The sequence below is a fragment of the Maniola hyperantus genome, chromosome 4 (assembly GCF_902806685.2).
Source record: "Maniola hyperantus chromosome 4, iAphHyp1.2, whole genome shotgun sequence".
Lineage (NCBI taxonomy): Eukaryota > Metazoa > Arthropoda > Insecta > Lepidoptera > Nymphalidae > Maniola > Maniola hyperantus.
The window spans coordinates 15029935-15056256 of record NC_048539.1 but is presented as its reverse complement, the minus strand read 5'-3'; the positions used below and the strand labels follow the sequence as shown (position 1 = coordinate 15056256).

Sequence of the window (26322 nt, the reverse complement as noted above, 5' to 3'; positions counted from 1 at the left end):
AACTGAACTATCAGGCACCCACGTGATACCGATGGCAACGTTACGTGATCCTGAGCACGATTGAAGACTGTAATGATCTTCCATTGTACGAAAAGGCCATAATATCAGTGCCTCCAGTAGAAAAAGGAACAAAAGAAATTCAGGAGAGGTACAAAACATAACTTTTTGAAGAATCATACCCATATTAATTTACAGTTGAAGTCGAAATACTTACCTACTATAAATTCTTAAAAAATATTTTATGCCTTTCCTGAAATGTATCGAATACGATTTGGTCCCTTTTTATACTGGAGGCACTTGAATATTATTGTTAACTAGCTTATGCTCGCGACTTCGTTCGCGTGGACTACAATCCTTATTTCACCCCCTTAGGGAATAAATTTTCAAAATCTTTTCTTAGCGGATGCCTACGTCATAATAGCTATCTGCATGCAAAATTACAGCCTGATCCGTCCAGTAGTTTGAGCTGTGCGTTGATAGATCAGTCAGTCAGTCAATCCTTTTATATGTTTAGAAAAAGAACCTGTTACTATGATAAGAATATTATAAAGTACCTACCTAAGAAAATCTATCAAGACGCGCATGTTTCAAAGCGCGTTCGCCTAGACAACGAGCACTTTCACTGTCTGCAGCTACCTAGCATGCAGTTAGTTTCAGACACTAAAATAACTGATTTAAGATATAAGTAATATGATTAATCACCAATTAAAGCTTAACAAAGTCCATCTGCTTTTTTCACTACCTCAAGATTCGCATCACGTTTCCTCGAAGTCATTTGTCGTTAAAACGTTTCACGTCTTCAATTACCGGGCAGACAAATAACTCCCTTCATTTGGGCGCTCTCACGTGAACAGTTGCAATCATCACAATAATTATAGCGAACGTGAACGTAAATATTGACGTTCGCCGCATTGTCACAGAGTAGGCGCGAAAAGGTCAAAGACACTGCGACAGTAATTTGCGGAGATGCACCGAGGAATGGTGGAATGAAGAGCGGAACCTGTTGAGAACATGAGTCATGGAGCCGAGAGAGCACGTGAGCAGGGTTCGCGTGAGGAAAGCGGTTGTTGAGGGTCCGATTCCCGGCGGAAGGGTCCCGAAGGAATGATCCAGGCGGGGTGGTGCGGCAGTGGGCCGGTCAGTCACCGCTCTGCCGGCGCGCCGTGCGCTCGTTGCTGTCTTGCGTCGCACGCCGCTCTTGTATTGTTCCGAGTCGCCGACACCTCCCATGTTTATCCATCCCTGGTACGCATGGCACGTCGCTCGGATGAACTAACGACGTGATTTCTGATTTTCATGGTGATATTCTGTCAATTTTCAGTGGATTGTGAACGTTTATGTGTACGATAGTGCAGAGTGACTTACTAAAGAGGATTGTTGTTGTGAAGGATCTATTTGGTGATGCTGACGACAGTTTTGGATTACTAGAAACTTCAGGTCAATATTCACTTTACTCATAAATCCAACATTACACATAAGTTTCGATACTATATTAAATAGCAGTAGATATCTGAGACGTTTTTCAGGTAGGCTTTTCCTATGAAATACGGATTAATCGTGTAACCAGATTCTTGAACACAAGTTCAGTGTTTTACAGGTGCTGAAAAATTCAAAACTAGGTACCTATAACTGTTGTTTGTTTAAATTTCTTCTTCTAATAAAATACGTATAAAGACATGGAAAAGGAAAAAACCGGCCAAGTGCGAGTGTTAGTAGGACGTCCGCCTTCTAATCGGAGGTCAGGGAGTTCAATCCCGGGCAAGCGCCTCTAACTTTTCGGAGTTTTGTGCGTTTTAAAAAAAAATATCACTTGCTTTAACGGTGAAGGAAAACATCGTGAGGAAACCTGCATGCCTGAGAGTTCTCCATAATATTCTCAAAGGTGTGTGAAGTCTACCAATCCGCAAATGGCCAGCGTGGTAGACTATGGCCAAAACCCTTCTCTCTCAGAGGAGACTCACGCTCTGTTAGTGAGCCGGCGATGGGTTGATCATGATGATGTTGATGAACTTTCCACCCTGCTGTAGTTATCAAAGTCTGTGTTTATCGAGTCATCATCATCAACCAATAGACGTCCACTGCTGGACATAGGTCTCTTGTATAGAGTTCCACACGCCACGGTCTTGCACCGCCTGAATCCAGCGGCTCCCTACGACTCGTCTGATGTCCTCCGTCCACCTAGTGGGGGTCTTCCAACGCTGCGTCTTCCGGTGCGAGGTCGCTATTCCAGCACCTTGGGACCCCAACGTCTGTCGGTTGTACGAACTATGTGTGTGTTATCGAGTCGGTAACTGAATATTCTTGTATGAGTTATGTAACGGTTATGCAGCTCGGACTTGCCGTAGCTGCTGTTGACTCCAGTAGAGCCTGTACCAACATAATATATTAATTGTATTTCAGGACGTTTCTTCTATTTTTCTTAAATTTTCTTAAATCTAACACCATACCAGACCATCAATAAGAGTAATTTATTACCTATTTTGAATAAATCATTTGACTTTGACTTTATTGTAATTAAATGTGCTTACAATATCTAGGTATAAAATAAAAATAAATATAGGTATTTATTGCAAATAAAGATCTAACTGTAAAGTAATATTTTGACAAAAAAAACCGGCCAAGTGCGAGTCAGGCTCGCGCAGCGATGGTTCCGTGCTACAGTCGTATTTTTTCGACATTTTGCACGATAATTCAAAAACCATGATGCATAAAAATAAATAAAATTCTGTTTTAGAATGCACAAGTGAAGCCCTTTCATACCCCACTTCATATAGTTATCTTACTTGGAAATTGAAAATACTAATTTTTGGTTCATGATCACAATTTAATTTATTTTGTGTGATGTAACCACAAATTCACGGTTTTCAGATTTTCCCCCTAATGCCAGCTATATGACCCACCTACCTGCCAAATTTCATGATTCTAGGTCAACGGGAAGTACCCTGTAGGTTTCTTGACAGACAGACAGACAGACAGACAGTTAGTAAGAAATATATGTAACTGAAACTCCCTGTACCCAAGAGGTTTTTAGTGTTCCGTACCTCAAACGGTAAAAAGGAACCCTTATAGGATCACTTTGTTGTCTGTCTGTCTGGCCATCTGTCCGTCGTGTCTGCCAAAAAAACCTATAGGGTGATTTGGTAGGTAGGTAGATTTTATAGCACACGTAACGTAAAGGAATAAATCCGAAAACGATGGTTACATCACAAAAGAAAATTAAAATGTGTTCATGAAAAAATAAATTAGTATTTTCAACTTTCAAAGTAAGATTACTATACCAAGTGGGCTATCATATGGAAGAGATTTACCTGTGAATTCTAAAACAGATTTTCATTTATTTTATGCATAATAGTTTTTGATTTTTCGTGCAAAATATCGAAAAAATACGACTGTAATACGGAACCCTCGGTGCGCGAGTCTGACTCGCACTTGGCTGGTTTTTGTAATTCTAAGTACCTATGATATGTTTCTTCCATTTCCACAGCAGCCAGACCGTCTTGTCTTCGCTTCCCACCAGTAGAGATGAAGGAAAAAGGCTGAACAGATACCTACGCGGCCTACAAATAACAATGTAAGTTTCTATTTAACTTTTAAATTAATTATAACTAGCAGATGCGCACGACTTTGTCTACGAGGAATAACTGTTTTCCCGTAAGGCCGTTTCCGTGATATAAAGCTGCCTAGATTAGATACTCCTTGTAATATCAGTCACCTAAGTTGCTTCGGATACTGCACCGATTTTGACGGAAACGTAGGCATAGGACTTATGTGTAAGGAATCTAAATCTAGGCTATTTTCATCCCGGAAAAACAATGTTTTTTATTGAAATTATACTAAGGCAGTCGAAGTCGCACGCAGAGGCTAGTAAACTACAAAATAAGAACAAATATAACAAACTAGGTGATGCCCGCGACTTCGTACGCGTGGATTTAGGTTTCTAAAAATCCTGTGGGAACTGTTCAATAAGTTAAAAAGTTAAAAAGTAGCCTATGTCCTTCCCCGGGATGCAAGCTATCTCTGTACCAAATTTCGTCAAAATCGGTTGAGCCGTGAAAAGCTAGCAGACAGACAGACAGACACACTTTCACATTTATAATATTAGTATGGATTTAAAAAGTTTTCGAATAACCCGATTGCGGTTTGCACTGTATCATCCTATATTTCAATTGTTAACATCAGGCCTAGAAGTCCCACTCTCCTTTAGAAAGAAACCACCATGAAAATTTTAAAAAAATTAAAAAAAGGAATTTTTTGTACGATAGTACGGAACCCTTCATGTGCGAGTCCCACTCGCACTTGACCGATGTTTTTTTGGGCAGTCGACTAAAAATACATTACACGTGTAAAATAGCAAATTTAGGTAAAAAGTGTGTTGACTTGACACACGCCCCCTCGTATCGCAATGAACATAGGCCATTACCCTCACTGTATGATCTATATTAAAGTGAACTCACTCATTTGACTCATCACTACCAAAAGTTTTAACTCAGGAAATTTTTCTTACAAACCAAAATCTGTTGGTAGGTATCTATACATAGCTACCTTAAAATACATTGGAAGTCCCTACAAGAGACTTTATGCCCAGCTGTGGAGTTTGGATTCTATCGGTTGTTGTTGATCATGATGATGATTTCTTAGTGTCTTAGTGAGAATATACAAGCAACCATCAGGTTTGAGTAATACCACAGTTCACGTCACCATAGCCTAATATTTGACATATTATCGTCGATTCAGGATCAAACTGAGAGTTCCCTCACTATAATTCACTCTGGTAGTCCGTAGTACGTTGATATGACAGTTAGTTTTTCCCACAGAACTAATAAAAACTCGTAACCCGTAATAAGAATTTTCACTTGCTAAATCCATGTTTTTTCCATAATTAATAATCGATTAAATATTAATTATTAGGCGACCAAAACAGATTACAAAACAAAATCTAACCTAATTCCTCTATAACTACATACCATACAAGAATACCAAATTATCTACTTATCATGTTTCGTGTCAATTTATTACATAGGATACGCAAAAGTGAAATTGAACCCATTGATGCCGTTGCGTGCTCTCGTTTTAGATATTATTTGTGCTATAAATGAGCTTTAAACAAAATGATTCCGTGAAACGCATTACGTGGCTTGCGCAGGCTATTGTAGTTTTATTTGTGGGGGTAATAAAGACCATAATGGCGTGTTATGTGCACCGTGAGTACTGTAGCGGGAATAATGCACTGGCGGCAGTAGTTTACGAGGTCTTTCACCCACATAATATAGGTCAGTTAGATTAGCAATGTTCCTCGTAGCGGCTAACCAACTTATGAGTTATACTTACTCTATTTCAATACTAATCTACCATGAACATGTAAATGTCAATCAATCACCGTACCATCGCGACGTGCGACGTTCTATCATTGCAATACTTATATTGTGTCTTCATATAAACATACCTATCTTCATATAAACATAAACACTTCCTACTGCTGCCCTTATCATTTTATGTCGGTAATTTTCAACGGAGATCAAAGTTCTAGTAAATTTAGTACAAGTAAACTTATCTTTTTGCATTTATTTATACATATATGTACCTACTTAATTTGTGTACATATTTTGTACATTCATATATCTATTCAGTTTATTGTGTGTTTTATGGGAAATTTGCACAGATATGTATATTATCTTAATAAGGGACTATTGCTGCAGCTTTTTGAATTTCTTTGAAATCTGTTTTATTTATTGAGCACAATAATATTTATGGCGAATATGCAAAGATATTATGGTCTTAAATATAAAAACATAATAAATATTATTACCATAACTTACCAGAGTCACAACGCCAGCGTGGTAGGCCGAGGCGACGTTGGCGTGATGAATTAGATAAGTTACGTGGCCTGAAGAGGCACGGAATAGGAAATGGTAGTAGGATTTGAGGGAGGCCTTTGCCCAGACGTGGAACAGTACAGGCTGATTTAGATTAGAACTTACCACTGAACATTAATATTTACAAAAAAGATACATATAGTTCAAGTCATTGCCATGGACGCTATTACATGTCCAAGCGCGATGGCTAGGCTTATTAAGCCGTTGAGCTAATACAACGTACAATAGTACAATAGTATTGTACTATGTATACTATTGTACGTATCACCGAATTCAAGAGCAAACGTGTCAATAATATAAAACCTATTTTAGTTTGCCAAAGCAACTCTAGGCGGTATTTTATACAATATGTAAAGTGCGTGTCTACTGACAATCAATCAACTTAAAATAACGGTAACACAAAAGACACATATTTCTAATTCCACAAGCGCTTTGAACGTAACAATAAATTGTACTTACTCGTACAATGAAGTGACGGAATTACTAGGTTAACGATTTCCTTAGTTAATCTCTAAGGTCCGCGGCCTCGATACCACAAGTATAAGAGAGAGAGAGCCAGCGCGTGCCAGGCCTTCGTTATTTTAGAAAAGCTGAACGTTTCTCTGCGTATTGTCCCCAACATAGGGAGGAACGACCAGCGACTATGAAGTGTGGGTTGTGGTGGCTTTCGAAGATACCAGGTAATAAAGGTGTAAAAAAATCTTACGTCGAAGTATAAAGTCTATTTTGTTTATATTTTCTTCGGAATGGTATTAGAAATCACGTCATGCAATTGCCAGACATTTAGTACCGTGGCAGCAATCGCAAGTTCGCGCGAATTTTACTCGTACGAACGTCCGATCAAACAAACTGATGTCGAATATAGGTGTCCTAATTGGCATTCGCGCGATGATCGTGTATTTGGCGTTCTATTAGGACGACTTCAAGTTAAGGGCGTCTGGCAGGGTGTTGCCATAGCACTAATTGTCTGGCAATGCATGACGTGATTTCTTATACTATTCCGATGAAAATATAAAAAAACTAGACTTTATTAAGTTAACTTAATTACGTCAAAGTATTCTTTGACGTTATTTTTTTACACGTTTATTACCTGTCATCTCCCAAAGCCACCATGATCCAAACTTCATAGTAGCTGATCGATCCTCGCTGTGTTGGGGTATACAGATAAACTTTCAGCTTTTATAAAATAACGAAGGTCTGGCACGCGCTGGCTCTTAGTTCATATTGTTACTATGTTATCGCAAATATTGTTTAGTTCCAAGTGCGCCTTTCATGCACTACCTCATAAGCAATAATTCTCGTGTTTCCGTAATAAGTATGCGTTACAATTTCCATTCGTTTTTTTTCTGATGCGAGTAGTGAGATAACAAAGCCTCGTAACAGTTATTAACACTGCGTCATGGAAATCAATCCGAAAATGTACTCGTATTTGACTTATCTTTAATATCGTAATACAGTACGCAGCCGAAAATAATGTACATCGACCTTTAGAACGAGATAGCAGACTTGTAGAGCGCTGTCCCTGTCGTTGAGATCGACAAAACGTCATATAGGTATGAGTGACAGAGACAACGCTCTACAAAGCCGAAATGTACATTACTTTCTAAAGGCCGATGTACATTACCTTCTGCCGCTTACTGTACCTAGTTTCAAACAAAATACTTATAATCAGTGGCGTGCAGGTCATAGAGGCATGAAATCATTGCTTACTCCAGTTGTAATAGCTCAATGCATATTTTTCATTATAACTTGCCATTGAACGGGTTCCTACCAAACTAATGCTTACCCAGGCTTCAAACGCTGTGCACGCCACTGCTTATAATCCGTATATTTGTATCACCTTTGAGCTTGTTACGAATTTTTAGGACTACACCTTTCCATTCTTAGTAATTAACAATGATTTTTAATAGTATCTGTGGACGGCTACGTCTAAGTTCGAAAAGGAAAACGTATAAGTGCGGAAAGGAAACAAGATGGCGTATGAAATCCATTCTCGAAAATAGAAATAATTAGAAATCAAATAATAGAATACTTGCACGAGATACGTATTACGTAATCCATTCATTTTCTTTTGGTTATTTGTGCATTTTCTTAATGCACACGACAATATTTTTACTAATCTGAATATACTGGTAATTGACTGATCTATCGACGCACGCAAAAAATCACGTCGATCCGTTGCTCCGTTGAGACGTGATTGAAGGACAAACTAACAAACCAACAAACCAATAAACCAACAAACCAACAAATCAACAAACAAACACACTTTCACATTTATAATAGGGGTAGTGATAGGGGTAGTGATTATCGTAGGTAATGGCGGAGAACCTTCACGTTACATGAAATGTAGGCTAATGTGCGCTATAAGAAGTGAAAATATTTTCGACATCATTAAAACGGTGTTACTGGTAGTAAAAAGTGTGCTGTCAAAAAAGATTTTTAGTGAAAAATGTTCAGGCCTCCAGACTAGGCTGAAGGCTCGCCCCAGTTTCGGGGGTCAGCGCCCGATCGTGAACTCCGCACTGGTCGATCGTCACGGCATTTTTATTGCTGGACTTTTCTGAATACGTTTAAGAATCCGCCATATGCGTCGTCAACATAACAGCCTGCGGAAAATAATAAAGAAATATTATTTTTTAATCATAATACCTAATATATTGGAAAGTTACGGATCGGAACTGTAGTAGAGTAACTGTAGATATCAGTAGTTCTGTGACTGTCTGCGACTTGATGTGAACTCTTTGATTTTCCGGGATAAAAGTAGCCTCTGTCCTAGCTACCTATGTACCAAATTTCCTCAAAATTGGTTTAACGGATGGGCATGAACAGACTTGCATTTATAATATTGATTAGTATAGATTAAAATTGTATTTTGCTGTGCTTTGATAAACGAAAAAAGTGAGCTTAACATCGGAATAAGATTTCAAAGTAAACTACCGATAGATTGTCTGACAACAATAATAAAACAACTCCCTCTGTAGTTAAAAGGTGAATGAAGTTAAGGTCCTAAAATTCCTAATACATAACTTATTACATCAACATAATTAAAAAATTAAACACAAAAAACTTAAGATTTTGCTTACTAAATCATAAAGTATTTATTTTTTGGATGACATGCAAAAACAGTTATTTAATAAAAAGGTTAAAAAGCCGCTAATGATTTCATTCTAAAAAAAGCTGGCCACCGGCTGCGGGTGAACTCAGACCACGGCATGGAGTCAATGCCCGTGAATGGTATATAGGTCAACCGAAGGCGCCTTCGCGTCTGAATTATGCTGCTTTGGCAAATCACCTCAAAACTCATAGAAAACTTTTTAAACTGGCTTCTATTCAATTCTTTAACATCCATCCTTTCATTACTTTTACGGACCTATTATGATGTTATCAGAACCAGTTTTTTGCAATCATAAATAATTCATAATCTACTCGCACGAAAGGGGTAAACCGAATATAATTTCATGCAAATCAGTCTGAAATTCGACGGTTTGATGTTACGGCTGACAAACATTGTTATTACACGGTCAATGATAACATTTGATATCTTTTCGTTACAATAGCTCTTGCCGAAGGACCCACGGCAATTAAGGCTGCCTTGACGTTGTTACTTGTTTCCTTTCCATTAAACCTTCGCCAGGCAAGATATCCTTATTTACTGCAGCTGCCACGCATCGCGAAGCAGTGAATACTTAACCTCATTAGTTTGTTAACTGCATTATAACCCGTCAATGTTGGAATGCCATGTCACTTGAATGATAGCGAAGTTGGGAGATGGCTAACTTGTCTAGTTGGGTAATAGTGATGCATGGTGCGGTCGGCTGCTGCGCGCGGGCAAAAGGGAAAGTACTCGTTTCCTGCTCGCACGCGGAAGCTATTAGTTGGTACTTACACGTAACTGCATTTCGCGACGAGCCATGCGCCCGCGCCGTTTCGCTAGGTTCCACTTATGTCAACAAAATGTCAAAAAGTTATGCAGTTTATTATATTTTAGTCTCTATCTATGTTAGCTGTTATTGGTGTACTATGTTTTAAATTAAATATTATTTACTTAGGTATATTATGTTACTAGATGATACCCGCAACTTCGTCCGCGTGGATATAGGTTTTTAATTCCGCACTAACCCTTTGATTTTCCGGGATAAAAAGTAGCTTGTGTTAAGTTAGGGTATAAACTATGTCCATTCCAAATTTCAGCCAAATCCGTCCTATAGTTTTTGCTTGAAGGAGTAATTACACACGCACACACGCACGCACGCACGCACGCACTTTTGCCTTCAGAATATATTATTAGTGTGATACCAACATGCCGTAGACTCTGCGTAGCTATAGTTACCTACATATTATTACGTAGTGTGCAATCATTCAGTACAATATTATGACGAATTAAACCAAGAAATAAGTGTATTTGAATGTATGTATTTTCAATCACAATTACATAATAATATGGGTATATAATATTATTGTGGGACTTCACGGAGTTACAAACACGAGTCTTCCGTAATGCACTTTCTCTACGGCACTTTGTCGGAACTAGCTAAAACCTTGCGCAAAATATTATGTGATTTCACTTGAACTTGACATGAGTCATATTATCGACAAGCAATATAATTAGTCACAGAACGAAAACCTTTTGACCTATAACTCTACAGGTAGGTATAGTATATAGGTACCTCTTAACTTCTCATTTAGCGAAACTATCCGAAACTATATATTGCGACCCACGGTATCTAAATATATAAAAGGAAAGGGTGACTGACTGACTGATCTATCAACGCACAGCTCAAACTACTGGACGGATCGGGCTGAAATTTTGCATGCAAATAGCAAATAGCATCCGCTAAGAAAGGATTTTTGAAAATTCAACCCCTAAGGGGGTGAAATAGGGGTTTGAAATTTGTGTAGTCCACGCGGACGAAGTCGCGAGCATAAGCTAGTTTGTATATATTTCACTTAGAACTTTTAAATATAAATATCTTCTTAAAAGGAAAAGCTGACTGATTGATTTATCAACGCACAGCTCAAACTACTGAACGGATCGGGCTGAAATTTTGCATGCAGATAGCTATTATGACGTAATTCTGGGTCAATGGGAAGTGCCCTATAGGTTTTCTTGACAGACACGACAGACGGACAGACAGACAGACAACAAAGTGATCCTATAAGGGTTCCGTTTTTTTCCTTTTGAGGCACGGAACCCTAAAAACATTGCAGTACATTCAGACCGTTTAAAGATTGTGTACAATAAAATCTAAGTGGGTTGTCACTTTGAAAAAACACGAGATTATCTCAATCTCGTTTGTGTATGGCGTCAGAGGTTCAACGCCTTGTCAAGTGCACAGGTACCGTCGTAAGTCGTAACTTCTTGCGATTCTTCAAACTGATCCTGGTAACTGGTAAAGTAATTAAATAGACACAGGCAGTTTTAATGAAGATTCCGTGATTTCTATAGAACTTAGAAGTGTCAACAAGTGTGATAAGCTCGCAACTGATTCCGGAAAGTAATTAGATAACTTACTGTTTTAACTAAGGCTCTGGAATAGAAGTGTCAACAAGAGTATACATTGTCGCATTAACATTTTCGACCTCCTTGCGATTTTTAAAACTGATTCCGGAAAGTAATTAGATGACGTACACTGTTTTAATGAAGACTCCGGAATAGAAGTGTCAACAAGAGTATGAACAGTTAACACACCTAGTACATTGTCGCATTAACATTTTCGACCTCCTTGCGATTTTTAAAACTGATTCCGGAAAGTAATTAGATGACGTACACTGTTTTAATGAAGACTCCGGAATAGAAGTGTCAACAAGAGTATGAACAGTTAACACACGTAGTACATTGTCGCATTATCATTTTCCCGAGATCGATTTTAACGATAATACGGTTGGACGCGACGTCACAGGTTAAGCACCTCGCCAGCTGCACACCTTTCCAACTCCTTTGCGATTTTTTAAACTGATTCCGGAAAGTAATTAGATGACGCCGACTGTTTTAATAAAGTAGGTAGTTATAGGTATCTAATTCTGTAATGAGGATAGGCTATTTCCTCGTATTTTTTAAAGTATGGGAACTGCCAATTCACTCAACAACACTAATGAAATGACATTTCGTTTGTAATTTCTCTTCGTATTTAGTAAAAAATAAAACTATCAGAGAAAGTATCATTATCATCGTCATGGTCAGTTAGAGTACAGTTCTCCTCTCAGAATGAGACGGGTTTAGACTCTAGGCCATAGTCCGCCACGATGGCTAAGTGCGGATGGCTTTGGCAGACTTTACACACATTTGAGAAAATTATGAAGAACTTTCAGGCATGCAGGTTTCATCACTATGTTTTGCAGCAAGTGATACCTATTTTGATTGAAGCTAAGATAGCCAAGTGGTTAGGACGTCCACCTTCTAATCGGAGGTCGGGGGTTCGATCCGGGGCACGCACCTCTAACTTTTCGGAGTTATGTGCGTTTTAATTAATTAAATATAAACATCGTGAGGAAACCTTTCCAGTGTATTACTTTACTCTATGGGAAACCTGCATGCCTGAGAGTTCTCTATAATATTCTCAAAGGTGTGTGAAGTCTACCAATCCGCACATGGCCAGCGTGGTAGACTATGGTCAAAATCCTTCTCACTCTGAGAGGAGACCTGTGTTCTGTAGTGAGCCGGCGATAGGTTGATCATGATGATGATGATACCTATTAAATTGCTTAAAAGGCACAAAATATATCCGAAAAGTTAAAGGTGAGTGCCCGGAATCGAACTCCCAACCGAGGAAGTGTAGTCCGTTATCCGTAGGTACAGTAGCCAGTATATAGTAGATACCTATTGTTATAGCTAACCATTTGTTTTGCCTGCACTATTATTGATCTATGACGGACAAATTTAATTTCGCCATCCAATAATTTGCACAATGCTTTCGGACGAACGCACTGATGATTCGCACTCAAACGTTCGTGCCCAATGACGCGAAATGGAAAGCTGAAAATATTTGTATTTTGTACGCGTCAATAAAAATGACATGTGAGAAGTGCGCTCGAATAAAAATAGTCGTTTGTATCAGTGCATAATCAATACTTATAATTAAGAATAAATTAAGTATGAAATAAAATTGGTTTTAACTTTTAACAAGGTTTTAACAAATAGCGTGCAGCGGACAACAGCGCGCGATGTCCGCTGAGAGTGCGAGCGAGACGGCTGTACGTCTGTGAGCTCCGTAGCCGTGCTAAGGACGGTCGTTGCCCCTGAGCGGCCGGGAATGAACTCCGAATAATATTATCGTGCGTTTATTTACTGTGCGCCTCCGTACTCCGATGTTTCGTAGATTATTTCGATCGGGATTCGGCCACGGCTTCCGTGATTAGCATTTTATGGATTTTGGATTGATTGGTGATTAGTGTAATTGGAGTATTACAAATGGTAAGTTTTACTTAATTTTATTCAAGGTGGACAAATCCACTTATAAAATCGTCTCGCTTGCTGTTGGGTTTTTTACCGACTATCGGGATTTGTTAACATACCTAAGGTATTTATTATCGATTTTTTTAAATTCATACTACTATTATAAATAAACTAACTTATTGCCGCGACTTCATCTGAGTGGATTACACAATTCCAAACCCCTATTTTACTGCCTTAGGGGTTAAATTTTCAAAAATCCTTTCTTAGCGGATGCCTACGTCATAATAGCTATCTGCATGCCGAATCTATCTTCAGCCCGATCCATCCAGTAGTTTGAGCTGCGCGTTGATAGATCAGTAAGTCACCTTTTTAAGGTTCTGTAGTAAACAAGCCCTTATAGTTTCGCCATGTCCGTCCGTCCGTCCTCGGTTAATCTCAGAGACTATTAGTGCTAGAAATTTGTAATTTGGCAAAGGTATAAATATTAATCACGCCGACAAAGTGGTGAAATAAAATTTTGATAAATATTTTTTTTAGGGTAGCTCCCCTAAATGTAAAGTGGGGATGAATTTTTTTTTCTCGTCTACCCCATAGTGTGGGGTATTGTTGAATAGGTCTTTTAAAAATACAGTGGGTGTGGGAACATCATTTTTCGATTTCTAGATCCGTTTGTAAAATATGATGTTTTAAAGTGCTAATTTTTATTAGAGTCAAGTGTCCCCCCCTCTATCAGCCAAATGGTAGTATATAGGAACGTGAAATAATTCACAGCAGTAGTATATATAATCAATTTTAAAGGAAAACTATCATGGCTAACTAGGGTTCACAGGTTAAGGAGTTATATCTGTTTTTCGAGGATTGTGACTACGGAACCCTACACTGCGCGTAACCCGCCACGCACTTGGCCGGTTTTCTTTTATGTGTTTAGATTTTGATAGGATGGGATGAAGATAACAATCCAAGCCACTGTGAGGTAGGGTGTTACTACCTCCTATCACATATATATCTATATAACGTCACGTATACTATCCAAAATCAAGAGTTATAGGTACGTCTTGTTCTTTTAACTGGATATTCCTAAATCCTACTTATCTACTTGTAGCATGCTCCGTGCAATATTCTTCTTACCATCGCTACCTTGATATAGTTACTAGTATAATATAAACTCAGAGAAGTTACCCTGGGCCCTGGTATCAGGCTGTGCCTGCCGAGATAACAATTCCTTTATCAAAAGTTATAAAATTCCAAATTATCCTATTCCAGTGGGTTTTGTCAATGCCGGATCCTTGAACACACCTGCTGATATCAATATAACATGCTAAAGCCAATCTAGTAATAAAATAAATAAACAAAAATAGTTTTTATCCAATTAAACTTTTACAAGTATTTTTGAATCGTCAGATGCCTCTACCACTGGTTCGGAATGCCTTTCCTACCGAGAAGAACCAGCAAGAAACTCGGCGGTTGCTCTTTTCAAAGATTTGATATATAATATTATGCCATGTATAAAAAAAGTACCTATTTGCAGTCCTGCGCGTTGCTTTGCTGGAACGAGCTGCAGGTCAAATCCACGCTTTTTTGTCATTTAGATATACCTTCAATTGTGTAATATGCTTTTTTCAAGAGCATATTTTAATAGATTTTTTAAACTTGTGTAAAGTCAAGTCCAAAATAGTTTGCGGGGTTTTGTTATAAAAGGTACCAAATCAATTGGGTTTTATCCTTTGAAGTTAACTCACCTAATACTTAACTACCCATTAATAAAAAATTATACTTTCCTCTAATTCCTAACTTTTTGACATCGTATCAGGATAATCACTACCTTTATCACTACCCATATGCATAAGTGTGTTCGTTTGTTGGTTTGTCCTTCAATCACGTCGCAACGGAGCTACGAATCGACGTGATTTTTTGTATGGGTATAGAAGACCTGGAGAGTGACATAGGCTACTTTTTATCCCGGAAAATCAAAGAGTTTTCACGGGATTTTTTAAACCTAAATCCACGCGGACGAAGATGCGAGCATCAGCTAGTAACTATATAAACCGAATAGCCAAAACCAAGTCAAAGCATAAAATTGTATAAAATTTTCAATATCAAAGTCATTGAACTTCGGTCATAATGCTACGTCAGCTCTGATATCATACTTATTCCAAATAGGTATGATTTTTTCGTACCATTATAGGTACATACTTATGTTTACACATACGTACCATAAAAGGAAAGCGATATTTGGACAATGGAACAGGCTTGTCGCTTAGAATGCACTCACGTAGATATTTTTAATCACTGCCTACCTATTCTCTATATATAAAAATGAATCGCTGAATGTGTTGCTGATCGCAAATCTCGAGAACAGCTGAACCTATTTCGCTAATTCTTTTTGTATAATATTCCTTGAAGTACGTGGTTGGTTCTTACGGAGACAAAATTAAAAAAAACAGCCAAGTGCGAGTCAGGCTCGCGCAACGAGGGTTCCGTACTGCAGTCGTATTTTTTCGACATAATTCAAAAACTATGATGCATAAAAATAAATAAAATCTGTTTTAGAATGTACAGATGAAGACCTTTCATATGATACCCCACTTGATATAGTTATCTTACTTCGAAAATTGAAAATACTAATTATTATTTCATGACCACAATTTAATTTTTTTTGTTTTTCAAATTCACGGTTTTCAGATTTTTCCCCGAATGTCTGCTATAAGACCTACCTACTTGCCAAATTTCATGAGTCTAGGTCAACTGCAAGTACCCTGTAGGTCTGGTAGTTTCTTGACAGACCGACAGACCGACAGACAGACAACAAAGTGATCCTATCCGTTTTTCCTTTTGAGGTACGGAACCCTAAAAATTGAATTGACTGTTAGGCGGTACGAAGTTCGCCGGGGCAGTTAGTACTTACATGAAAATAATTATTTTAGAAATGGAATAAACAAAATATACTTATATTCTAATTCTATAAAAGGAAAAGGTGACTGACTGACAGATAAGCTATTATGACGTAGACATTCGCTAAGAAATGATTTTTATAAATTCGAACCCTTACGGCGTAAAATAGGGGTTGCACGCGGACAAAGTCATGGGAATAAGCTAGTTGTATATATTTACCTAATTTATTATTATAGTTTGTGCCGTTTTATTTTTTTGTAAGGCGTGTTAGATGTGTTGCTTCATTATAAACAAATTAGTTTTTCAATTAATTAAATAACACTTAACAGAATTCACAAAATAGCGTAGGCTTGTAACATTATATAGTAGACATGTTTGACCACATTCACATGTATGGAAAGAGATGATTTAGCAATATAATATTATATGTGGAGTACTACCTTATGCCGGCGACGTCGTCCGCGTGGACTACACAAATTTCAAACCCCTATTTCACCCCCTTAAGGGTTGAATTTTCAAAAATCCTTTCTTAGCGGATGCCTACGTCATAATAGCTACCTGTATGCCAAATTTCAGCCCGATCCGTTCAGTAGTTTGAGCTGTGCGTTGACAGATCAGTCAGTCAGTAAGCTTTTATAAACGAAACTATAAGACAAGGCAAGATATCAGAGAAAATTTTCGAGTAAAGTCTCTTTAAGTATCTACTCGTAATTATTATTATTATTATTTTCATAGTAGGTAGTTCATAACTACTATCAAAAAATCAAAAATCAAATCAAAAATATTTATTTCGGTAAAACAATTTCACATAGTGCGTAGAAATACCTATTTACTTTGATCAGTCTGTCAGTCACCTTTTCCTTTTATATATTTAGATAATGTATAAAAATCCTAACTATGAGTTAGCTAATTAACTTACTACTTGTCTAAACAGCGAACCTGACTGATAATCTCAATACATAAAAGGAAAAGGCGACTGACTGACTGATCTAGCAACTCACAGTTCAAACTACTGGACGGATCGGGCTGAAATTTGGCATACAGATAGCTATTATGACGTAGGCATTCGCTAAGAAAGGATTTTTGAAAATTCAACCTGTAAGGGGTGAAATCATCATCATCATGATCAACCCGTCACCGGCTCACTTTAGAGCACGGGTCTCCTCTCAGAGTGAGAAGGGTTTGGCCATAGTCTACCACGCTGGCCATGTGCGGATTGGTAGACTTCACACACCTTTGAAAACTTTATAGAGAACTCTCAGGCATGCAGATTAGAATAAAATAGAATAGAATAGAATGTTTTTTTTTATTCATATACACTTTTTACAAATGCTTATGAATAGTCAGGTAGTTTTAATTTACCACTGGTTCGGAATGCCGTTCCTACCGAGAAGAACCAGCAAGAAACTCGGCGGTTGCTCTTTTTAATTTTTCAATTTACAATGTTTTCCCCACGATGTTTTCCTTCACCGATAGCAAGCAAGTGATGTTTAATTAATTAAATATCACTTCACGCTTTAACGGTGAAGGGGAAATAGGGGTTTGGTGTAGTCAACGCGGACCAAGTCGCGAGCATAAGCTAGTTCAATCATAAAATAACGATGTCCAAACCTACCTACCAACGTTATTTCTCATTACCAAGCAAACAATGTGATCGGTCGGTTATCGCTGTGTAACCGATACCATGCATTGTCACGTAGACGCCGTCATTGATATAAATGACAAGATATGCCCAAGCGAACCACTTAGATACTAATGAACGACCCGTTTGGAATCCAGACGTCACTGAGGTTGCATTGGTGCTAAATAAACATTTTAGGACCAATGAGTCGGTGCCATTTTGCTTGTTCAATGGCCCTGTCCTTACGAAGTAATATATAAGTCAATGGACGCCGCCGTGCATTTGTGTAGGCACCGAGTTGTGAGTACTGTGCCGATGTTTACGAACCTTATCAATAACACAGACACACCCACCGCTCAGCCAAAGATTTAATATCTGATGCTATATTTATGAAGTGTGTATCATTTTGTATTCTGCAACAAACTTAGTTTGCCTATATTGAATTATGCAGTAGGTATATTAACGCCTATCATAGATTGTTGATATGCATACAAACTATAATTCCATTTTTTTACTTCTAAAGCCGGGACTGCAATAGAGGCGGCTGCGAGTTGAGTGGCTGCCTCAACCCGCGTCTTAAAGTGGAGATCCTGCCGTGGGTCGAGGCTTGCTGCAAGTTGAAGCAAATGAGGCGGCCGCGTGGCTAGCCGTTCAGTGTCGATAACGTGTTAAGTTCAAACTATCATTTACACTATGCACTAGAGGCGCTCCCGAGTTGAGTGACTGCCTCAATGTGCAGCTTAACAAGTGGAGGTTTGGAGGTTCTTTGTGTTGAAATTTCCATTATTTGTAGAAAATATAATCAGTTCGCTTACCGACTGATAGTCTTTTTTCCGTTACAAGTTAGCCCATGACTGCAATCTCACCTGGCGGTAAGTGATGATGCAGTCTAAGATGGAAGCGGGCTTACCTGGAAGGAGTAGGTATGGCAGTTTTTTTTATTTATTAGGCCCATACACCTTTGGTTTCTATACGGCATCGTACCGGAAAGCTAAATTGCTTGGCGGCACGGCTTTGCCGGTAGGGTGGTAACTAGCCACGGCCGAAGCCTCCCATCAGACAAGACCAGAAATTTAGAAATTATAAAATTCCAAACCGAACCCGGGACCTCCCACTAATAAGACCACAGCGCTTACCACTGCGCCAGGGAGGTTGTCAAAACAAAAAGGTCGTCTTTTTGTATTCAAGTAACGGCGGTCTCTCAGCTCGCATCGCATAGCGTATCCGGCGGTGTAGTAATTGCCCAGTTAGCGGGTTCAAGTTCGGACGGGCGACAATGAACTTGGCCGGCCGTGACTCATGCGTCGCCATCACGTTACGAAATCATAAACAGTGCATCTGCGAATGCAATCCGATGCCCAACGCTTCCACGTACCTACGAGACGCCTACCTTTGCAGCGGTGAATATGACGTCATCAGGCTTGTGCGCCTATATTATTTGAAAAATAAGCACTAAGTACTAATACAGTTTACCTATTATAATATTACTAGCTGATGCCCACGACTTCGTACGCGTGGATTAAGGTTTTTAAAACCCCGTGGGAACTCTTTGGGATAAAAAGTAGCCTATGCCACTCTCCAGGTCTTTAGCTATACCGTACTGTATTGAGTTGTTTGTACAAGTGTTGGCGACACTTACGTGAAGGTATCTGACACAGTCCGAAGTAAATAATATATTTAAATTGGATTTCTATCGCTTGGTATATTTTATTTAATATTATACCAACTATATTTATATTTATGTACTCTTCGTATTATTCTTTCATTTGACATCCCACTCGATACACTAACAAAAAAAATTTAGAGAATACGATTTTTTTTTAAATGTAACATTCGTCCGCATCGGGTCAATTTTGTTCGTATGAAATAGAGCTTATGTGGATCGGACTATAAAAACGAACCAATTGACACCTCATTCATCAAAATCAGCCCAGTCGTTCAGACGTAACGGTGGAACACACAAAAATAAGATACAAAGACTGCTAAAAAGAAAGGAATTTTGAACATTCAGTCCCTAAGGGGGTAAAATAGGACTTTGAAGTTTGTGTAGTCCACGCTGACGAAATTGCGGGCATAAGTTTGCCTAACGAATAAGAATATGATTCGTCTGTCAATTTCGTGTGACCTTGGTATATCTATTATGCCAATAAACCTACTTAGAAGCAGACAGGCTAGATCGCAATCTCCGTTACAACAGTAAACTTTGGTACAAATAAATAGGCGATGCCAGTTCGAGTTAGATATAGAAAGACCTTGGCGGTTGGCTGAGTGAAATGAAATCACGGCACGCTGATGTCACATTTGTGCCCAATGTCACGGCCGCTGTCTGTGCTAAAGAATTAGCAATGCAATGCATGCTTTGGTTACACTTATTGCGCTGCGCCGCCCGACTACGGCAAAGCAAAAAGGAATCATAATAGATATCTACATGCCTAACAACCCGATCCGTCCAAGAATGCGCGTTGATAGATCAGTCAGTCAGCTTTTATAATGTCAGAGAAAATATTCGAGTAAAGTCTCTTTGAGTACTCGTAAATATTGTCATGGTTTACTTAATGATCCCAGTTCATACTAGTATTAATTACCTGTGTATATTTTAAAAAAGTTTTAAGGTAGCTTTTTCCGTACAAGTTTCTGTAGGCAATTACTAAAGCAGAACGAAATCGTCTTTCATTTCCAATCAAATTATCTCAAAATATCCTTTAAATATGTACGAAATAACAGACTTAGATAGGTAGGCATGTATACACTGTAGCGTACTGTGCAATTAGTCTACTCAATATTTTCATCAGATTTTTAGGCGTAGTAATGCAGTTTGCTTACGTGAAGAGTTCAGAGCAACACAGCCTACGGGGTTATCGATATTATTATACACCATCTGCCGTCTGCGAAGCTACCACAAAGTACCTAGGTATATCATATCTAAAAATAAATCTATAGCACACATTATTTCGATGTCTTTGCAAGTCCCGAAGATTCCGAGCAGATCCGACGATCCCCGAAGATTCCCGAGGGATGACAAGCCAGCGCTTTCCACGGTTCCACGGAACGCGGAAAACATCGGCACATGTTGAAAATACGGATGGGCATTGACCCCGACGCGACCGCTTGAGCCGCCTGAATCTACAGCTGTTGCTGAATCTAGCGGCGCATCTTATAATGCGTTTATTTATATGCCGCTCTTAGTGAGTGGATAATGTTTATCTACTAGATCAAATAAGTAAGAATGATCTCCCTACCTTCCTACTTTACGTATCCTCATCTTCTTCTTATTCTTAAATAAATTAAAGGAAAAGCTGACTGACTGACTGACTGATCTATCAACGTACAGCTCAAACTACTGGACGGATCGGGCTGTAGCTATTATGACGTAAACATCTGCTAAGAAAGAATTTTTGAAGATTTCACCCCTAAGAGGATAAAATAGGGGGTTGAAATTTGTGCAGTCCACGCGGACCAAGTCGCGGGAGTAAGCTAGTAATATTATAAATGTGAAAGGAAAGTTTGGATTTTTGTAACAGCTCCATAACGCCACATCGTTAAATAACTTGTACTTATCCTAAATTGACATTAGACTATTTTACTATTTTAATTCTTAATTTTTACCCCCGAAATCAAAGAGTCCTCGCGATATTCTCCTTCACCGTTAATGCAATTGATGATAACTAAGCGCAAATAACTCCGGAAAATTAGAGGTCAAGAGAAGGCCCATCCCAGGTGTATGTTTGCATTAATGTTTTATTAATAAGTAGAACTTTTATTGCATGTTGAAAGATTTACAATGTTTTATGACCAATAAAAATTACACATTAAAAAGCTACAGTGTTGCAAAATATAATAAGTAAAACCGGCCGAGTGCGAGTCAGACTCGCCCACTGAGGGTTCCGTAGTACAATCGTATTTTATCGACATTTTGTACGATGAATCAAAAACTATTATGTATAAAAATAAATAAAAATCTGGTTTAGAATGTACAAGTAAAGCCCTTTCATATGATACCCCACTTGATATAGCAATCTTACTTTGAATGTCGAAAATAGCAATATTTGTTCGAAACACATTTTAATTTTTTTTCTTGTGAGGTGACCACAAATTCACGGTTTTTAGATTTTTCCCCTAATGTCTGATATAAGCCCTACCTACCTGCCAAATGTCATGATTCTAGGTCAACGGGAAGTACCCAGTAGGATTCTTGACAGACCGACAGACAGACAACAAAGTGAACCTATAAGGGTTTCGTTATACCTTTTGAGGTACGGAACCCTAAAAAGCAGGAAGATGAAATTGTGTCGTGGAATCGGGACGTTACATCTAACCGGGTACTGAGAAAGATTAATCTTGCAAAAAGCCAATTGAAGTTGACGCATCTTGAAACGAAACTTACTGTTGACAAATATATTTGGAACGGTCATGAAAAAAATCTTAATCTTTCATTGCCAAGTACGTAATTGGGGCATCCGCATTTCTGACCTTCACTTCGTGTGAACAGATTTGAGTTGTAAAGCAGTGTGGATAAATGTGTTGTACCCAAATGTCGTCCATTTTGTCGACCGTCCAGATTTTTCTAAAATTATTTTAGATTAACTGATTGCCCGTGACTTCGTCCGCGTGCAATTAGGTTTTTTAAAAATCCCGTGGGAACTCTCTGATTTTCCGGGGTAAAAAGTAGCGCCTATGTCAATCTCCAAGTCTTTATCTATACCCATGCAAAATATCACGTCAATTCGTTGCACCGTTGTGACGTGATTGAAGGACAAACCAACACAACAATAAACCAACAAACCAAAAAACAAACATTTATAATAAGGGTACTGATGCAATCTCGTACCATACTGCTTGAAATGGAAATCGAAAAGTGATGTTCTGGATTAGAACATTATTTTGCAACACAATAGCCTCGTATGGACATTATTATCATACTTACCTATATGGGATAGTCGATATCCTTTTCTGTGAAGTAAATAATGTTTGAAATAACATATAATATGATATCTTTTGCACAAGTTAGAGTTTTGTGATCCTACCAAGTGAACCATGTTACAAAACTAACAATAGGTAAATATCATATTATTATGAAATTAACAAAAAAATTAAAAAAACCCGGCCAAGTGCGAGTCAGGCTCGCACAACGAGGGTTCCGTACTACAGTCGTATTTTTTCGACATTTTGCACGATAATTCAAAAACTGTAATGCATAAATATAAATAAAAATCTGTTTTAGAAAGTACAGGTGAAGACCTTTCATATGATACCCCACTTGATATACATAGTAATCTTACTTTGAAAATTGAAAATACTAATTATAAGTTCATGACCACATTTTAATTTTTTTTGTGTTATGTAACCACAAATTCACGGTTTTCAGATTTTTTCCCCAATGTCTGCTATAAGACCTACCTACCTGCCAAATCTCATGATTCTAGGTCAACGGGAAGTAGGTACCCTGTAGGTTTCTTGACAGACCGACAGACAACAAAGTGATCCTATAAGGATTCCGTTTTTCCTTTTGAGGTACGGAACCCTAAAAATGAGTCGGATATGGAAGGCGTCATTATCTAACACCTCAATTTAGTCTAAAACAGAGTTTAGCTGCACTAGTGGCCGTTCAGCGTACCTACAGTATGTAGAAAAATGTACCTACCTGGCAAACTTAAAAATAAAGCTGCGAGGGTTCCAAAAATATAAATAAAAATATATGGCAAAAACTTAGAAATGGCTGGCAATACCTGGCTATTTAATTAGATTTTGGGGATTTGGTTATGTATGGATTTAGGTTTGTTCACACATCGCGAAAGTTATAAAATTACACAAGTCGTTAACATTTTACAGTGCAATAAAAACCGATATGTATTTTCAACGCTATGTCACATTATTGTCTTAATTTACGAATGTAATATTAACCTTATATATTTCTTATGCTTGCCATTCGTATACCTTAATGGTTTCTTGACAGCTTTACAAAAATAATTGTGACCGTTAAAAAAAGTTAAAAGGATTTATAAGCGCCTCCCAGGGGCTCACTTAGTCACCACCCGAATTGGGGAAGTGCGTACGTGGTTTACTGATGACGTGTTTTTTATTTTATCCTTCACTGGTTTTTAAATGAAGTGAAACACGCACTTGATGCCTAATTTAAGGCATAGGTAATGGGAGTGCGTGGGAGCGAGTGTATCTAATTTTAGGGCCCATTTTTTATTCGTACGGGACAAAGACTGACCCTAAGGTTGTGCAGGGACATGTAGGTACGAGTATATAGAGGAAATTGAGCTAAATTGATGAGATGAATACAATTATTGATACACTACCAGAAGCCCGCGAATTTTTCCGGGGCTTCAGCTAGGGTTCAAATTCTATGGAAACTCTTTCATATTTCCAAATAATTCGGTCGGTGGGATTTATTTTATCCTTCACTGGTTTTTAAATGAAGTGAATTACGCACTTGATGCCTAATTTAAGGCATAGGTAATGGGAGTGCGTGGGAGTGAGTGAAAGTTTAAGTCTCATTTTTTATACATACGGGACAAAGCCCGGCACTAAGCTTGTGCAGGGACATAAACCCTTTTATAATAGCTATCTGCATGCCAAATTTTAGCCCGATCCGTCCAGTAGTTTGAGCTGTGCGTTGATAGATCAGTCAGTGAATCAGTCAGTCAGTCAGTCACCTTTTCAGTTAATAGGTATAAAGAGGTTTCATGAGAAAATTGATCTAAATTGATAAGATGGATACAATTATTGATACACTAGCTGGCCCGCGATTTTTTCCGGAACTTCGGCTAGTTTTCAAAATTCCATGGAAACTCTTTCATTTTTCCAAATAATACGGTCGGTGGGATTTCTGAAAATCCTTTCATAATGAGCAAAACCTCAAGTTTGTGTAAATTCAGTATAGAATACTCGATGATATGCGCGCTTTGGCACGCGTGGATTTAGGTTTTTGAAAATCTCGTGGGAACTTTTTGAATATCCTGCATAAAACGTAGCGTCCTTATCTCAGCTATTATCAATTTTGAATTTGATACGAGCATAACGATCGAAACTCAAAATCACCAAAAACTGAAATAATACCTATCTGAGTAGATAGGTACAATATGTAGACCATGTCGACTGTCGATGTGAAATCAGTTTATGAGTTTATCCTTTTATATTGTCTATATTTATGTGCCCCTATTTAGTCACTTTATATTGCTGAAATAATATAACCGTAAGCCTCTACAGTATACCTAGACAAAATAATACAAAGAACAACAATGTGGAAAAATCATTCACCTTTAGAGCGATGACTCTAGCTCCTTTTCAATCAATACCCCCAAATTCGGTAGGTCACACCGGAAAACGGAAATGTTCTACGGGTCATTGAACCCTAGCGCTGAGTCAATGTCAGTTCGATGCGGCTCAGGTCCAAGATTCGGTAGAACAAGGGTGAGTAGTACGGGGTAGCAGGGTGCAACTGTCGCAGGGTAACGACCGGGCCGGGGTCGTCGGCCGGCGCCACGCGGTGTACGACAGAGCTATCCATTTGATCAGAGCGAGACGACGCTATCATTCAGAACCCTTACGGTCCATCCACCCCCGAAACTAATACGGGAAATCGTACTTTGCTTTCTACAAAATAAGGTGTAATTTTGAACGCAATTTTTAAGTTAATAGGACGTTAGTACACTGTGTCGTAGAGGTCGCTAACGCACACCACAGCAATAAGGGAAGTAGTTTTGCTCAAAATATTGATTTTTCCGCGGGCCTCGCGACCGCGTGGCGTGCGTATGTGTTGGTTTATGAGCTGGTGTGCGTGTATTTCTATTTTGGGTATACCACGTGGTCGTAGTTGTTGCTTGTTGACATGTGTTTTTATTTTTATGGCGGCACGGTCTGTTAATTGCTTTACGTAATTATTTGCTTGGGATTTGTTGCGGATTAGAGAATCTTCAACATTGCTAACAATACAAGCGAAACCTATATAGACATGAGTCAACCTACTATATGTATACCTACTAAAGGTGCTATGTTTGTAAATATTCCTCATAAATTCGTGCCAGGAGGTTTTTGTTTAAAATTTTCTTTGTACTGATGGAAAAACCTATTGTCCTTGAGTGGAGACCGCGTTTAAGCAAGCGTAGTGTGGGACGCCCTCCAGCACGATGGACCGAACGCGACGATATAAAGAGGCTGGCGGGAAGTGGCTGGATGAGGAAGGCTGAGGACCGGGTGTGGTGGCGCTCTTTAGGGAAGGCCTATGTCCAACAGTGGACGTCCACAGGCTGATGATGATGATGATGATGATGATGATGATGATGATGATGGAAAAACCTATTAGCTCCATAGCCTAATATAAGTAATAGGTAGGTATTTATATTTAGCACTATCTCGTAATACAGCTATTGAATTGCACACAGATGTGGGAACCTACATGTGCGCACACACTTGCACAGCCTTACCCTTGATTTTGCCCGCTCAAGGTCTCTACCCTCCGCCTGTATGCACTCGTTCCCCCGGGTTTCCGCATAAAGCTATCTTCCTCTAAAGTGCGGACAATGTCGAATTTCAAC

General features: G+C 38.6%; 1 protein-coding gene across 2 annotated transcripts in view; it reads left to right on the top strand.

The window, feature by feature from the left end:
* The first annotated feature begins 1192 nt into the window (after positions 1-1192).
* LOC117997287 (hormone receptor 4-like) overlaps positions 1193-26322 on the top strand; it is a 133966-nt gene continuing 108836 nt past the window's right edge. Inside the window, exons 1-2 of one of the 2 annotated variants that reach the window (XM_069497984.1) lie at positions 1193-1437; positions 3485-3571. The gene's annotated coding sequence lies outside the window, so the exon portion shown is untranslated. Of the gene's footprint in view, positions 1438-3484; positions 3572-13193; positions 13285-26322 lie in introns of those variants that run through there. The other variant, XM_034985532.2, reaches the window with a different exon arrangement.